The 14,996-nt window shown below is 43.8% G+C and overlaps 1 protein-coding gene and 2 long non-coding RNA genes across 6 annotated transcripts in view; 1 reads left to right on the top strand and 2 right to left on the bottom strand.

Moving 5' to 3' along the window:
• FGF18 (fibroblast growth factor 18) overlaps positions 1-14,996 on the top strand; it is a 163,307-nt gene that overhangs the window by 71,835 nt on the left and 76,476 nt on the right. The window contains exons 6-7 of one of the 4 annotated variants that reach the window (XR_013984104.1): positions 2,861-2,974; positions 4,695-5,060. The exons of the other annotated variants lie outside the window; for them this stretch is intronic. The gene's annotated coding sequence lies outside the window, so the exon portion shown is untranslated. Of the gene's footprint in view, positions 1-2,860; positions 2,975-4,694; positions 5,061-14,996 lie in introns of those variants that run through there. 4 annotated transcript variants of the gene reach the window in all.
• LOC308473787 overlaps positions 1-14,996 on the bottom strand; it is a 61,169-nt gene that overhangs the window by 3,145 nt on the left and 43,028 nt on the right. The window lies entirely within an intron of this gene.
• LOC308473734 lies at positions 3,759-14,960 on the bottom strand. The gene is made up of 4 exons (XR_013984264.1): positions 14,783-14,960; positions 13,850-13,959; positions 4,429-4,580; positions 3,759-3,811 (listed from the first exon to the last, which is right to left on the bottom strand). It is a non-coding gene; the product is annotated as an uncharacterized lncRNA (long non-coding RNA).

Raw genomic sequence — 14,996 nt, 5'->3', positions numbered from 1 at the left:
CATGAACCACAAAAATCATACATCCGCTGTTTCGTTTAGAATATTTTTTTTCTTGTTTTCCTCCTCTAAAAACTATGTGCGTGTTATGGTCGGGTGCGTGTTATAGAGCGAAAAATACGGTAAATCAGATCAACCAAAGGCCTGGTTAAAAGGGACGTTTTTGCCTGGCGCCTAAAGGTGTATAATGAAGGTGCCAGGCGAACTTCCCTGGGGAGAGCATTCCACAGACGGGGAGCCACTGCAGAGAAGGCCCCGTTCTCGTGTTGCCACCCTCCGGACCTCTCAAGGAGGGCCTCAGAAGGGTCCAGGTAGGTTCCTACAGAAAGAGGCGGTCCTTGAGGTATTGTGGTCCTGATTCGTTTAAAGTTTTATAGGTCAAAACCATGCAATACATTTCACCATAGTGCAGAAGACCGTGACCGGGTGGCCCATATATTCCTGCTCAGTCTGCTGTCCAGCTACCGCAAACTCTCTCCTAGCCTTTCCTGGAGATGCTTGCAAGGATTCTGAACCTGTGACCTTCTGCTTACAAGGCCGAGGCTATGGCGCTGTAGGTTAAACTACAGAGCCTAGGACTTGCCGATCAGAAGGTTGGCTGTTCGAATCCCCGCGACGGGGTGAGCTCCCGTTGCTCAGTCCCTGCTCCTGCCAACCTAGCAGTTCAAAAGCACGTCAAAGTGCAAGTAGATAAATAGGTACCACTCCGGCGGGAAGGTAAACGGCATTTCCACGCACTGCTCTGGTTCGCCAGAAGCAGCTTAGTCATGCTGGCCACATGACCCGGAAGCTGTACGCCGGCTCCCTCGGCCAATAAAGCGAGATGAGCGCCGCAACCCCAGAGTCGGTCACGACTGGACCTAATGGTCAGGGATCTCCTTTACCCTTTACCTATGGTCCCCCTAAGTACTGCTAACTGTTGACGGACAACTTCACGGCACCTGCTGTCCCTTCAAACAGAGGAGTGTCTTCCATAAAGAAGGATACATGGCCACTCCGCAGCTGTTGCTTCAGTATCTGAGCAAATGATTTTCTTTTTTTAAAGGGGGTGTGTCCTTGCATTTTTCAGCTGGTGATTTGTACATGGTTAAGGGTTGGCAAAGAGCAACGAGAGCTTGGAGGGATACTGCAGGAAAGAACAACCTCTGTGGGTGGCTGTGTAGACTCTCTTGGGGGGGAGCATCCCATTACCTCCTTTCAGAGGAGGGGTCTAGGCTGGGCATGCTGCAGAAATGAATAAACAGTGCGACTTCTCCAATCCAGTTTATTCTTATGTGCTTTCCAGATTTTTTTATTTTTTATTTTTTTTAGAGAGAGAAATATTAGCGCCGTAATAAATAGGCACTTTGTATATTGGGGAGAATTTCATGTGGAATTTTGGAGTGGACTTGGAGCTCTTAACATTAGACTATTCACATTCTGTCTGGCCAATGTGAAGCTACACAATTAACTCTTTGCGGCGCTCTGAAATACAGAGGGCTTGCAGGCTCTCTCCCTCCGTGTCTCTCAGAAGCATGCATGTATGTATGTAAGTATGTAATCCTGAAATGACCTTGTGAAACGATCGCGGGGATTTAATCCTCTCCAGTAAACAAGAGGGATTTCTGTTTCTTTGGAGGGTTTATTATTTTTTAAAAAAATAAAAATAAAAAAGGCAATCTTTCCCTGCTTCGTATCAGCTTTATCCTTGCTCTTGTCCACAGAACATTGCTTCCTTGATTCCCACCTAACATTATTTAAGGTGCTTTCCTTGAGCTTCCTTCAATCTCTTTCCCACAAATGAGGTCTCGGATTAATTTCGAGGAATTGCAAAGCTGATCAGGTGTTCTTCACTACAGTGGTACCTCGGGTTAAGAACTTGATTTGTTCCGGAGGTCCGTTCTTAACCTGAAATGGTTCTTAACCTGAAGCACCACTTTAGCTAATGGGGCCTCCTGCTGCTGCGGCGTCGCCAGAACATGATTTCTGTTCTCATCCTGAAGCAAAGTTCTTAACCCGAGGTACTATTTATGGGTTAGCGGAGTCTGTAACCTGAAGCGTATGTAACCTGAAGCGCATGTAACCCGAGGTACCACTGTAGTATGAATTCACACCGCTAGAGCCGATTTATAGATGCAGAGATGCTTGTTGTACAGTCATACCTCACGTTACGTTTGCTTCATGTTACGTTCTTTCAGGTTATGTCCCGCGGTGACCCGGAAGTACCAGAAAGGGTTACTTCTGGGTTTTGCTGCTCGCGCATGCGCAGAAGTGCTAAATCGCGCTTCGCGCGTGCGCACAACCCCCAAATCTCGCCGGGCACCTGTGCAGATACGGCGCTTCAGTTGCGCTCTTTTCATGTTGCGAACGGGCCTCCGGAACGGATCCCATTTGCAACCAGAGGTACCACTGTTGAAATATACTTGGAGTCGAGTGTGGATTTCATGCTCTTTATTCAGCTCATAGTAGCGAGGAATGAAAGTTCCCCCGAAATATCTGCATTATATACATTATTTACACAATGGGCCGCACGTGATTGGCTAATTCCGGGATTTTCCTGTAGGCCAATCAGGTTGCGGATTCACTTCCACCTGGAGCTGGATTGGGTGGCTCCTGCAGACCAATCATACTGCTGCATTGTTCTAGGACCAATCAGACTGCTGCATTTTGGATCCTATTGTTCTAGGACCAATCATACTGCTGCATTTTGGATCCTATTGTTCTAGGACCAATCAGACTGCTGCATTTTGGATCCTATTCAACTCAGTACATAATAACTGTATTTGTAACTTGAGGGGGGGGGGGTTTCTGTCTTTAAGTTACGGTCCCTTGCAAGAAGCAGCAGTTGATGTGAGCTCTTTTTCTTTTTCTTTCTGTATTATAGGGAGCCACTAGTGCCTTTCCTTGTCTCCAAGCCACCCCAAGGCACCGTGTGCTGCCTTTCCAGGGCTGCCTCCCCATCCCTATTCCATCCCTTCCAACTGTACCTATTTAGCAGGTACAGTACTTCTTTTTTCATTCTGGGTACCAGTTAATGGATGGACTGAATTTGCACCTCAATAGAGTCAAACCCACTTACAGCTCCTTTGTATAACATGGCTAGATCAGATATATATCCCCTTTTTAAAGTTACCAATTCCATGTTCCTCAGGGTACAATAAGAATGAAAAGGTGTTAATCCAAATGTCAAGATTTCTTGGCTTTCAAAATAAGGAAAAATCTTATTTTAGTTTGGCTAAGATCAGGGGTAATCCAATTAAGCGCTGCCTGTAAATGACAAAGCAATGGCTTTTTCTAGAGGGAAGCACTTCAGACTGTGTTTCCTTTAAAGTTTTGCAGCATCCTCAGCTTTCAGGATGGTTTCTCTCAGGCAAATTTCTCTGGTTTAGTGAGGCTTATTGTGGCCATTTATTGAGTCTCATTCCTGGGCCAGTGTTTTGCTTGTCCTTTTCACTTGTGAATTGGTTTAGTCTTTCCTGCACAATACGGTGCTGAGGGGCAGCTGAATTTTGTTGGCAAAAGTTGTATGAGCAAACACGCCCATCGCAAAGAGACTCCATTGCTCTAGGCCACCCCATCTGGTAGTTTTCTGATTTACAAACTGTTTTCCTGGATCCTGACACCTTCACATCAAACCTGCCAAGTTTTGAAATTCTGAAACTGATAGTATTCAGGATCTAAATTTGTTCAACAAATGCAAAACAACAACAACAACTAAATACAATAAATGCATTTCTAGATGGTAAGGGAATGTTTCAAAAATGTTTTAGTTGGGACAAAGAGGAACCATTAGGCTTCACTGGGGTTGCTTGTTCACCATGTGTGTTCCATAACTCTATCAAAGTATGATAATAATAATAATAATAATAATAATAATAATAATAATAATAATTTATTCATCGCCCATCTGGCTGGGTTTCTCCAGCCACTCTGGGCGGCTCCCAACCGAATATTAAAAACACAATACAGCATTAAAAACTTCCCTAAACAGGGCTGCCTTCAGATGTCATCTAAAAGTCAGACACTTGTTTATTTCCTTGACATCTGATGGGAGGGCGTTCCACAGGGCGGGCACCACCACCGAGAAGACTTTCTGCTTGGTTCCCTGTAACTTTGCTTCTCCCAGTGAGGAAACCACCAGAAGGCCCTCAGAGCTGGACCTCAGTGTCTGGGCTGAACAATGGGAGTGGAGATGCTCCTTCAGGTATACTGGACCGAAGCCGTTTGGGCTTTAAAGGTCAGCACCAACATTTGGAATTGTTTTCGGAAACATACTGGGAGCCAATGTAGGTCTTTCAAGACCGGTGTTTCTGGACTTTCACCCCATAACCTTGATTGGTGTCTGCAGCATAAAAATACTTACTTATTGGGAAAATGTCACAAGGTTTCTGTCAAGACAGTTCTCCAGCTGGCATCTGCAACCAGAGATAGAAAGATATACATCATTCTTACCATGTAAACAGGTGGCGACAGTGCCGTGGTCATATATTCAAAAGCGCATTCCTAGCCAAGCAAAAGCATTTGAGGGTGGAATGAAGGGGTAGGCACAGCTCTGAGGGGAAAACTTGGAGGTATTTGTACTCTGGGCCTGAGGTTCCCCAGACCTGAAAAGGAAAGAGCCAGCGTCGATAATTGTTGTCCTTCCAATTCTGTCAAGAATCTGATGGTCTCAAATTTCTGGATACAATTACTACGTTTGAAACAAAAATGTTTTCCAGAATCAATTGTTTGGAATCCAAAGATCCTCTACACAAAGTGAAAGGCTTGCTAAACTCCATCTCCTGTCGGAAACCCTGCAAGCCTCTGAAAAGCGGCTTGTGGGGATCCCTTGACCTTCTGAAGGCTGTCGTTCTCAGGGGCTGCAAACAGGGCTGCAGAGCAACACTCCCTTTTGCTCAGTTGACTGGTTCTTTGGACCTGCCCATAATATGGCCGCCCCTGTTGCTCCAAACATTCATCATAATTTGGCGAAACTACCTCAAAAGAAAAAATGTGGGTTGCAGGAACATGGGAGCATTGAGTTTTACACAGCATTGCAATCCTGTCATGGTTGACTTGGCGTTCTATTGCTGAGTTAATTTATTATCCTGGATCAAGGGAATATTTGTAGGGAGCCACTTAAAAGAGTAACCATGGATTTTTTTTCTTTTTTTCCCTTTTTTTCAAAAAACAATATTTATTAATAATTTCAGAATTACAAAAAAGAAAATAAAAAATAAAAAACAACACTGCAATACATAAAAAGAAGAAAAAAACGCAAAACATAAAAACCAATACAACAATACAGCAAAAAAGAAAGTGAAAAAAAGTGAAAAAAGACACAAATCCCATATTGCATATCTTTAACTTCCATTTGCTTGTTTCGTTGACCTCCTCACACCTCCCTTTTTGTATTCTAGTTTAGTTGGTTGTTTCAGCAAATTCTTTCCATCTTTCTCAATTTTTATTAGATAATTTATCTTAACAATTTAACCTATTAATTAACTCGACAGATCCTTTCCATCTTTCCCCATATTCTGTTATTCAAATTACCCTAATTTATTTAACCTTATCTTACCATAAAATACCTTAAAGCTTAAAACTTAATACTCAGTTATACATAACTCCAGATATCATTTCTGCTAGAGTCATTTAGTTTCATTCCAACATTTTCCCTAATATTCATTAATTTTAAGCTAATTCCCTAAATAAAAAATTTTCTTTATAAATTTTCTTCCAATCTTCATCCAACGTCTCTTCTTCCTAGTCTTGGGTCGTGTCAGTCCTTACTGTCCATTCCATCTAGTCCATCAACCTGGAAGTCTTATGTCCGAGGCCCTTAAGTCTCTTCCATGTCCCTTCTGCAGATCTTCTTCTTCTTGTTTATACTTGCACTTTTCCTTGTCTTTTGTTGGTCTCTTTCTTAATTTCTTTCCTTTCTCATTGAGGAGTAGGTCTCTGGGGGGTTCCAACCCAAAGTTATCTCCTTCTCCCTTCATCAAACCAGCCCATTCCCCACAGTCCCACTCCCCACAGTCATCAATATAATCAAAAAAATATTTACGAGCATATTTCGAAGAGTAACCATGGATTTGATCCCTATTAAATTTCCATTGCCACTAAGGGTGCTTCCACAATGTCCCTGTTTTTGGGTGGGATTTAATTTGGGTGGGAAGTGGGTGGCGCTGTGGGTTAAACCACAGAACCTAGGACTTGCCGATCAGAAGGTCGGCAGTTCGAATCCCCGCGACGGGGTGAGCTCCCGTTGCTCGGTCCCTGCTCCTGCCAACCTACCAGTTCAAAAGCACATCAAAGTGCAAGTAGATAAATAGGTACTGCTCTGGCGGGAAGGTAAACGGCGTTTCCGTGCACGGCTCTGGTTTGCCAGAAGCGGCTTAGTCATGCTGGCCGCATGACCCAGAAGCTGTACGCCGGCTCCCTCGGCCAATAAAGCAAGATGAGCGCCACAACCTCAGAGTCGGCCACGACTGGACCTAATGGTCAGGGGTCCCTTTACCTTTACCTTTAATCACAAACCAGCAAAATCGGATTGTACAATTATGGTTGATGGGGAGGTCTTGAACGACAAACTCACTTCCTCAAACAATCAGGCTTTTTGCAGTAAGGAAAGTGATAAGAAAAGGCACTGGGAAGTGTGGGATGATACTTGCTTTGTCATGTCATCCAGCATCCCTGCAAGCAAGTCAGAGTAAATGCTCAATAAAGAAGTCATCTGGAAAGACTTCATCTATCAGTTGTTGGAAACTGCAGGAGGAGAGTGCTGTTGCAATCAGGTTTAATAATAATAATAATAATAATAATAATAATAATAATAATAATAATAAAAATTATACCCTGCCCATCTGGCTGGGTTTCCCCAGCCACTCTGGGTGGCTTTCAACAGAATATTAAAATATGGTAGTCTATTAAACATGAAAAGCTTCCCTAAACAGGGCTGCCTTCAGATGTCTTCTAAAAGTCTGGTAGTTGTTCTTCTCTTTGACATCTGGTGGGAGGGCATTCCACAGGGCAGGTGCCACCACTGAGAAGGCCCTCTGCCTGGTTCCCTGTAACTTGGCTTCTTGCAGGGAGGGAACTGCCAGAAGGCCTTCAGAGCTGGACCTCAGTGTCCAGGCAGAAGGATGGGGGTGGAGACGCTCCTTCAGGTATACAGGACCGAGGCCTTTTAGGGCTTTAAAGGTCAGCACCAACACTTTGAATTGTGCTCGGAAACGTACTGGCAGGTTCTGCTTTTGGGCATCCCAGAGGCATCTAGTTGGTCACTGTGAGAACAGAATTGGGGACTATATGGGCCACTGGCAGCAGGACTCTTCTTCATGACATCATAGAATTGTAGAGTCAGAAGGGACCCTGAGGATCATCTAGTCCAACCCCCTGCAATGCAGGAATACGCAGCTGTCCCATACGGAGATCAAACCTGCAACCTTAGCATTATAAACACCACACCCTAACCAACACTTTCTAGGTTTCATTGAAAACATTATGAAAGTTACGTCTTGACAAGATCAGTATAATTCATTTTAGTGGGAACTAAGCATGATTCGGGACGCGGGTGGTGCTGTGGGTTAAACCACAGAGCCTAGAGCTTGCCGATCAGAAGGTCGGTGGTTCGAATCCCCGCGACAGGGTGAGCTCCCGTTGTTCAGTCCCTGCTTCTGCCAACCTAGCAGTTTGAAAGCATACCAGTGCAAGTAGATAAATAGGTACCTCTCCAGTGGGAAGGCAAACAGCATTTCCGTGCGCTGCTCTGGTTCGCCAGAAGTGGCTTAGTCATGCTGGCCACATGACCCAGAAGCTGTACACCAGCTCCCTCGGCCAATAAAGCGAGATGAGCACCGCAACCGCAGAGTCGGCCACGACTGGACCTAATGGTCAGGGGTCCCTTTACCCTTTACCTTTACTAAGCCTGATTCAGTCCAGTGTATCTTAGCGGGCCCATGGTTTTAGAGAAAGCATTTTTTTTAAAAAAAAAAGTTTGTAAAATAAAAAGAAGAGCGAGAAAACTGAAGACAATATGCTGTCACTGACATCTAGGGACATGAGGGCTTTCCTTCTAATATCCAGAAAATTATTATTAATGGCTGGGGAACAGAAGATTTAATAAATTCCTAGTGTTACTTAAGTTTTTGGCATTTCAAAATATGCTCTTGGTCCAATGTGATAAAGTTCAGCGAGTGCTGGAATGACATCACTCTTTTGAGCGTTGTTCAGTTCTTACTGAGATCTATCACCTTCTCTGTACTCCAGAGTGCCCCTTCTGCTTCTGTCCCATCTCATATTTCCGAATTCTGGCAGCTGGAGGGAAGTTTGACCCAATCGTCAACCTTTCCTTCCTGTTCAATTTCAGCTTCATCCCCTAAGTGCTTTTTACTTAGGCTGCATTAACAAAGACTTTTCAAGGGAACATCATTGAATTTCACTTATCCAAAAGCACTCCAATCAATTATGTAGCAGGAGAGACTCAAATTAGATTCCAAATTGGCTCCGAATAGATTCAGAAAGCCATCAACAGCGATGAGAGATCTCGAAGTGGAATGACACTGCGTATCAGAGTCCCAAACCGTCTTTGAGGGGATGGCATTTTACCATAGAAGACTCATTAGGGACTCTGGAAAACTGAGCCTTCTTATAGTATGCCATGGAAACAGTAACATTCTATCCAATATCCCCAGTGTCCTTGTCAGGAGAGACCCCAGAAGGCTGGATGCTCATACAATGCACATTAGACCCCTGTCATCCACATTCACTGGGGAAATTTGACAGTCCATGCTGATGAAAATATGGAACATTTCAATCCGCTTTATATGGAGTCTGACCACTGGTCTAACTAGCTGAGTCATCATCATCATCATCATCATCATCATACCTTTATGGTCAATGTACAACCTGTGTACAATGAAATTAACTGAGCCTCCCTTCCCCCCCCACAAACACTCAATCTCATTGCACTCTGTGTGCTTGTTGCACAACACACCAACCCCGAAAGTCAGTTGCACTATATTATTTTCCGTTCAGCAGCCTAACAGCCCACAGATAGAAACTGGTTTTTAGCCTGTTGGTATGGCTGCTTATATTATAATATATTATATTATTATCGGGATGCAGGTGGTGCTGTGGGTTAAACCACAGAGCCTAGGACTTGTCGATCAGAAGGTCGGTGGTTTGAATCCCCGTGATGGGGTGAGCTCCTGTTGTTCAGTCCCTGCTCCTGCCAACATAGCAGTTCGAAAGCACACAAGTGCAAGTAGATAAATAGGTATCGCTGTGGTGGGAAGGTAAATGGTGTTTCTGTGCACTCTGGCACTCGTCATGGTCCTCCATGCACCACTAGTGGTTTAGTCATGCTGACCATGTGACCCGGAAAGCTGTCTGTGGACAAACACCGGCTCCCTCAGCCTGAAAGCGAGATGAGCGCCGCAACTCCATAGTCGCCTTTGACTGGACTTAACAGTCCAGGGGTCCTTTACCTTTTTACCTTGCTGAAGGTAGAATTGTAGAATACTAGAGTTGGAAGGGACCCTGAGGATCATCTAGTCTAACTCCCTGCAAGGCAGGAAGATGCTGCTGTCTCATACGGGGATTGAACCTGCAACCTTGGTGTTATCAGCACCACACTCTACCCAACTGAGCTATCCTCAACATAACTGTTGACCTTAAGATAGAGGAACATGTCTTTAAAAGTTCCAGCAGACAAGGACCATGCCCTTCTAAAGCCTGAAGATAAGTGCATCTTCTGTGGGAAACCCCCTTCCCCCAAGTGTCTGAAAGGGCAAGGGAGCCTCTTATTCAATGCTGTGAAGTACCATACTTTTCCGTGTAGAAGATGAGTTGTTTTTTACTATAAAATAATGTTCAAAATCAGGGGTCGTCTTATATATGGGTAGCGCAGAGGGGTGATGGGCGATTGGTTGGAGCCGCAAGCAGGAGCTTGTCAGCGGCGATTGGGTGGGTGAGTGGTGACTGCGGCAAGGGCTGCTTTGGATTGACTGCCACTGCGACAAATGTTCTTGCAATTGCCGGTTGCTAGTTGCGAGCGGGCAGAAGCTTGGGGCGGTTTCAGTGTTGCATGCGATTGGCAGCGTTTGTAAGTCGGGTGAGTGATGCTATGCATTCCCCCCAAAAAAGCTCAACAACTCTGGGCCATCTCCCCCCACTTTCTTAAATTGGACACCCCAAAAATAGGGGTTGTCTTATACATGGTGGCGTGTTATACACGGAAAAATACGGTATGCGCAGATGCCAGTATCAGAAATGCAGCCATTAGGAAACTGGATACAAGTGTGATTTCCATTGTCAGCGGAGAGGACTTGTAAGCTTCAGAAGCAGAGGCTGAAGGACCATCTATCATGTATGATCTAGCTGAGATGCCTGCATTGCAAGGGTTTGTTCTAGATGACTCTTGGAGTCCCTTCCAGCCAGTGTGGTGTAGTGGTTAAGAGTAGTAGACTCGTAATCTGGTGAACCGGGTTCGCGTCTCCGCTCCTCCACATGCAGCTGCTGGGTGACCTTGGGCTAGTCACACTTCTCTGAAGTCTCTCAGCCCCACTCACCTCACAGAGTGTTTGTTGTGGGGGAGGAAGGGAAAAGAGATTGTTAGTCGCTTTGAGACACCTTAAGGGGAGTGAAAGGCGGGATTGTTGTTGTTTAGTTGTTTAGTCGTGTGTAGAGTCATCCCTTGTGTTGTTGGAAAAGAGTGTTTGTTCTCTTGGCAGAACTCTATTAGCCTTTGCCCTGCTTCATTTTGAACTCCAAGGCCAAACTTGCCAGTTGTTCCTTTTATCTCTTGACTCCCTACTTTAGCATTCCAATCCCCTATAATGAGAAGAACATCCTTCTTTGGTGTCACCTCTATAAGGTGTTGTAAGTCTTCATAGAATTGGTTAATTTCAGTTTCTTCAGCACTGGTAGTTGGTGCATAAACTTGGATTACTGTGATGTTAAAAGGTCTGCCTTGGATTCGTATCGAGATTATTCTATCATTTTTGAGATTGCATCCCAGTACAGCTTTTGCCACTCTTTTGTTGACTATGAGGGCCACTCCATTTCTTTTACGGGATTCTTGCCCACAGTAGTAGATATGATGGTCATCCGAACTGAATTCGCCCATTCCCATCCATTTTAGTTCACTGATGCCCAGAATGTCAATATTTATTCTTGCCATCTAATTTTTGACCACATCCAGCTTACCAGGGTTCATGGTTCTTACATTCCGGGTTCCTATGCAATATTTTTCTTTACAGCATTAGACTTTCCTTTCGCTTCCAGGCATATCCGCAACTGAGCGTCCTTTCGGCTTTGGCCCAGCCACTTCATCAGCTCTGAATCTACTTGTACTTGTCCTCCGCTCTTCCTCAGTAGCATGCTGGATGCCTTCCGACCTGAGGGGCTTATCTTCCAGCGTCATAACTTTTATATGCCTGTTGTCTTTGTCCATGGAGTTTTCTGGGCAGGGATATTGGAGTGGCTTGCCGGTTCCTCCTCCAGGTGGATCACGTTTGGTCAAAACTCTCCACTATGACCTGTCTGTCTTGGGTGGCCTTGCATGGCATAGCTCATAGCTTCTCTGAGTATTCAAGCCCCTTCGCCACGACAAGGCAGTGATCCATGAAGGAGGGATATCAAGTCCAAACTCCTCCTCCTCCTCCTCCTCCTCCTCCTCTTCTTCTTCTTCTTCTTCCTCCAACTCTGCAATTCTATGAGTCAAAAGTGTTGCTGATTATGTTAGTTGCAGAAGTTCTATTAGTTAGTTGCCGCTGGTTCTATTATAGTTAAGAAATAAATACTTACAGGCTGTGGTGTCAAAAAGGGGCTGGGTATATTGACATTCATCGGTAGCTTGGGTAATCAGTTACACACAGTTTGTATCCTTTTATAAGCCCTTTTTGGGGGGAGAGGGGTTGTTGCTGTAATTCTGAAGGGGACATGTCTTTCCTGGTCATCCTCCATGCAGTAGCCTCAACCTAACGGCTTGGGTCTTGCAGTCAAGGCTGGGAGAGGAAATGGCAGCAAATAATGGGGTGTTACATTTCAACACACGCCTAAAAAAACACCACTCTGGGGGTGGCCTTGCAAATTTTCTAATTGGTAAAGTGGAAGTTTGCCAAAACCATAGAAACAAAATAGTGATTAGCCTTCTTTCCAGACCTGGAAAAGCGACATCTTAGATATTTCTTGTTGATCTTGCCGAGATAATTTTATATGCTTGGAAGGTCATGAAGGAAATAATTACTGTGAGGTTGGTTCACTGGCTGAAAGCTTCTTTTAAAAAGGTATTTTCAATGTATCAAAGAGACCTGCATTTGTTTACTTTTTGAAATCAATAAGGGCCCTAAATGGAGGAATATTTAATTCTTGCAAATGAATGTTCTTTCAAAGCACAGGGACTTCAGAAAAGCTGTGTATACTATGCTCCTGTTTACAATTGTTTTGCTAAAGTAAGATGATCCGCATGTCCTGCATGGGACCTAATTAATCTTATATTTTTATTATTGATTTTTAAGCCATTCATTTTCTCCCTTTCATTCAAGACTCGAGGGGAATAGCAAAAATGAAACAACAATAATCACAAATTTTGATGTAACTTGGGTTATTTGTTATGAACAAATGAAGGGATTTCTCAGGGAAATTAAGAGAAATGAGTTAGGAAAGTCTGTTAAAGGGCAGTGCATAAATTCATTAAACAAAAATCTTTTTTTAAAAAAACCAAGATGAGCGACATCTCTCAGGGAGCTTTTCTGCATTTCTTGGTTACCACCAAATTGGGCCTCGATGACATTTTACTTGAATATAAAATGAATGCCCTGCTCAGCTGAAATTTGCGGGAATGTTGAGGAAAGCTTAAAAATCAAATCATCAAAGGGTATACTGCACGCCTCTAGGGAGCTGCTGAATTTCACCAGAAGTGAAACTTAAGGTGAATTTCAAGTATCCCTTTTTAAGCGAAACATCTACAAGAATTTCAGAGGGCATAATTTTGAATGCATTGCTCTTAAATTGTTGAGATGGCTTGAGGTGGGAAGGGTAGCATTCACACACCATTAACGGTATTCTTTCTTCATGTGAGATAGATGGTTTGGTGTTTTGTGTGTGTATACACACACACACACACACACAAAACTATATTATCAATCTGAGTTATTGTACCTGCCTGTTTTCCAGCAACTTGCACCTGACCTACCCTCAAAGACTGTGCTGGAGTTGTTGTCTTTTAAATGTGCTTGAGGCTTCTGAAATAAATTGAGAACCATCCACTAAATTAAAAAGCCACTGTGCCTCAACCGCACATTTTCTCCTGTGCATAACAATGGGCTGCTTTAAATGCATTTCAGAGCATCTATTGCTCTGAACTCCGCGACTGGGTTGAGTGGCTACGGATTGAACTTCAAGGAAACAGCTCTACTGAAGTATGAAGGAAATATCCAGTGTTTAAAATGCATGTTTCTGCAGTGGCATTTGGTGCAGTGCCACCAGTTCTTTAATAAGTTATGGTATCTGAACATTCAGGCAACCATTTAGATTGTGCAATTTTGTGTTTAAGGGGACTTTGTGGCTGTAAATTCCTACAGAAGAAATTTATACATTCAGGAGCCAAACTACAAATACCAGCAGACTGTTACTTTGTTGTTAGAGGGTGTGAGGAGGGCGGGAAGCTGTGGGGGTTATGTTTTTTTTTGTGTGTGTGTGTGTGTGTGTGTGTGTGTGTGTGTAGAAGAACTACAAAAGGGAAAGAGTCAAGATGCCACTCTTTCAATGTTGACGCTCTGCTCTAGAGTCTAGATTATAGCCCCTGTGGTTTCATTTCATTTCATTTTTAAATGGAGGCGGTAGAGCTAGAATTGAGGGAGAGTTTTGTTCTGTTTTAATGCCACTTTACCTGATTTGGACATCAACAGGAACACAGCTATCTTTCCAAAATTCACACTTCTTCAAATTTTGTGATGCAGTTCTCCAATAAAAAAGTATACGAAAAGCATATATTAGGGACTGGTGTGCAGAAAAAAAATACACATATCAGTGGAAATAATGTGCACAATTCCTTGCAAAAATGCATAGGAATTTCCATATAGACTTATAGAAAGGAAGTTTTCAAGTTGGTGCAGAAATCTAGAAAGAAATTGACAATCAAACTACACTTGTAAAAGGGATGTGTGCAAGAGGTAGCATTTTTATTTTTTATTTTCTGTGCAAATTGCTGAAATCCTTACCAAGCTGTTTGTCTGATTGATGATTTCTCATCTCCAGTGCTTGTATTCATGAGGCAGAGTTGCTCCCACCAGCAGCCAGCAGGAGTTAGAGGGCAGCCATCTCCTAAAAATTCCTATTGGGCCGTGAAGCCAGGGGAGGAAATATAGGGGGATAAGAGGTTCCCTTACTGGAGGTGTAAACTGCTAATTGGTTAGTGTCCTTGAAATAATGCTCTATGACTGTGTTAAACCAACACAATGAAGGGGTGGGTTGGGTGATTTTACTGTGCTATAGTATATATCTATGCTTGTATTGCATTTGAATCCTTTGTGGTAACTTCTGCCTTGGGGTTGCTACCTTTTTTGTAAAGGTAAAAGGTAAATGGCATTTCCGTGCACTCTGGTTTCTGTCACTGTGTTCCGTTGTGCCAGAAGCAGTTTAGTCCTGCTGGCCACATGACCCAGAAAGCTGTCTGTGGACAAACGCCGGCTCCCTCGGCCTGAAAGCGAAATGAGCTCCGCAACCCCATAGTCGCCTTTGACTGGACTTAACCGTCCAGGGGTCCTTTACCTTTTACCTTTACCTACCTTCTGTGTACACATAAATGTGGTTGATTCATTACCTTGTTATTATAGACCTCTGGTAAGGGAACCTAATATGCAGGAACAGGAGAGTAAAAGCAAGTTAAGAAACCCCAGGTCAGTCCAAGGTGCAAAGGACATAATTCTCATGAACATGGTGAGCAATGTGTTGGCGTGCCAGGCAGTGTCTCCTTGTTATTCAGGTGGACAGCAACTGTGGGCTGGTACATTGGCCAGTTTCTCTCTCCTTCAGCA

Source organism: Podarcis pityusensis (genome assembly GCF_964106645.2).
Source record: "Podarcis pityusensis genome assembly, chromosome: 3".
Taxonomy (NCBI): domain Eukaryota; kingdom Metazoa; phylum Chordata; class Lepidosauria; order Squamata; family Lacertidae; genus Podarcis; species Podarcis pityusensis.
The sequence above is the reverse complement of the archived record's forward strand: the minus strand, read 5'-3'. Positions and strand labels throughout refer to the sequence as shown.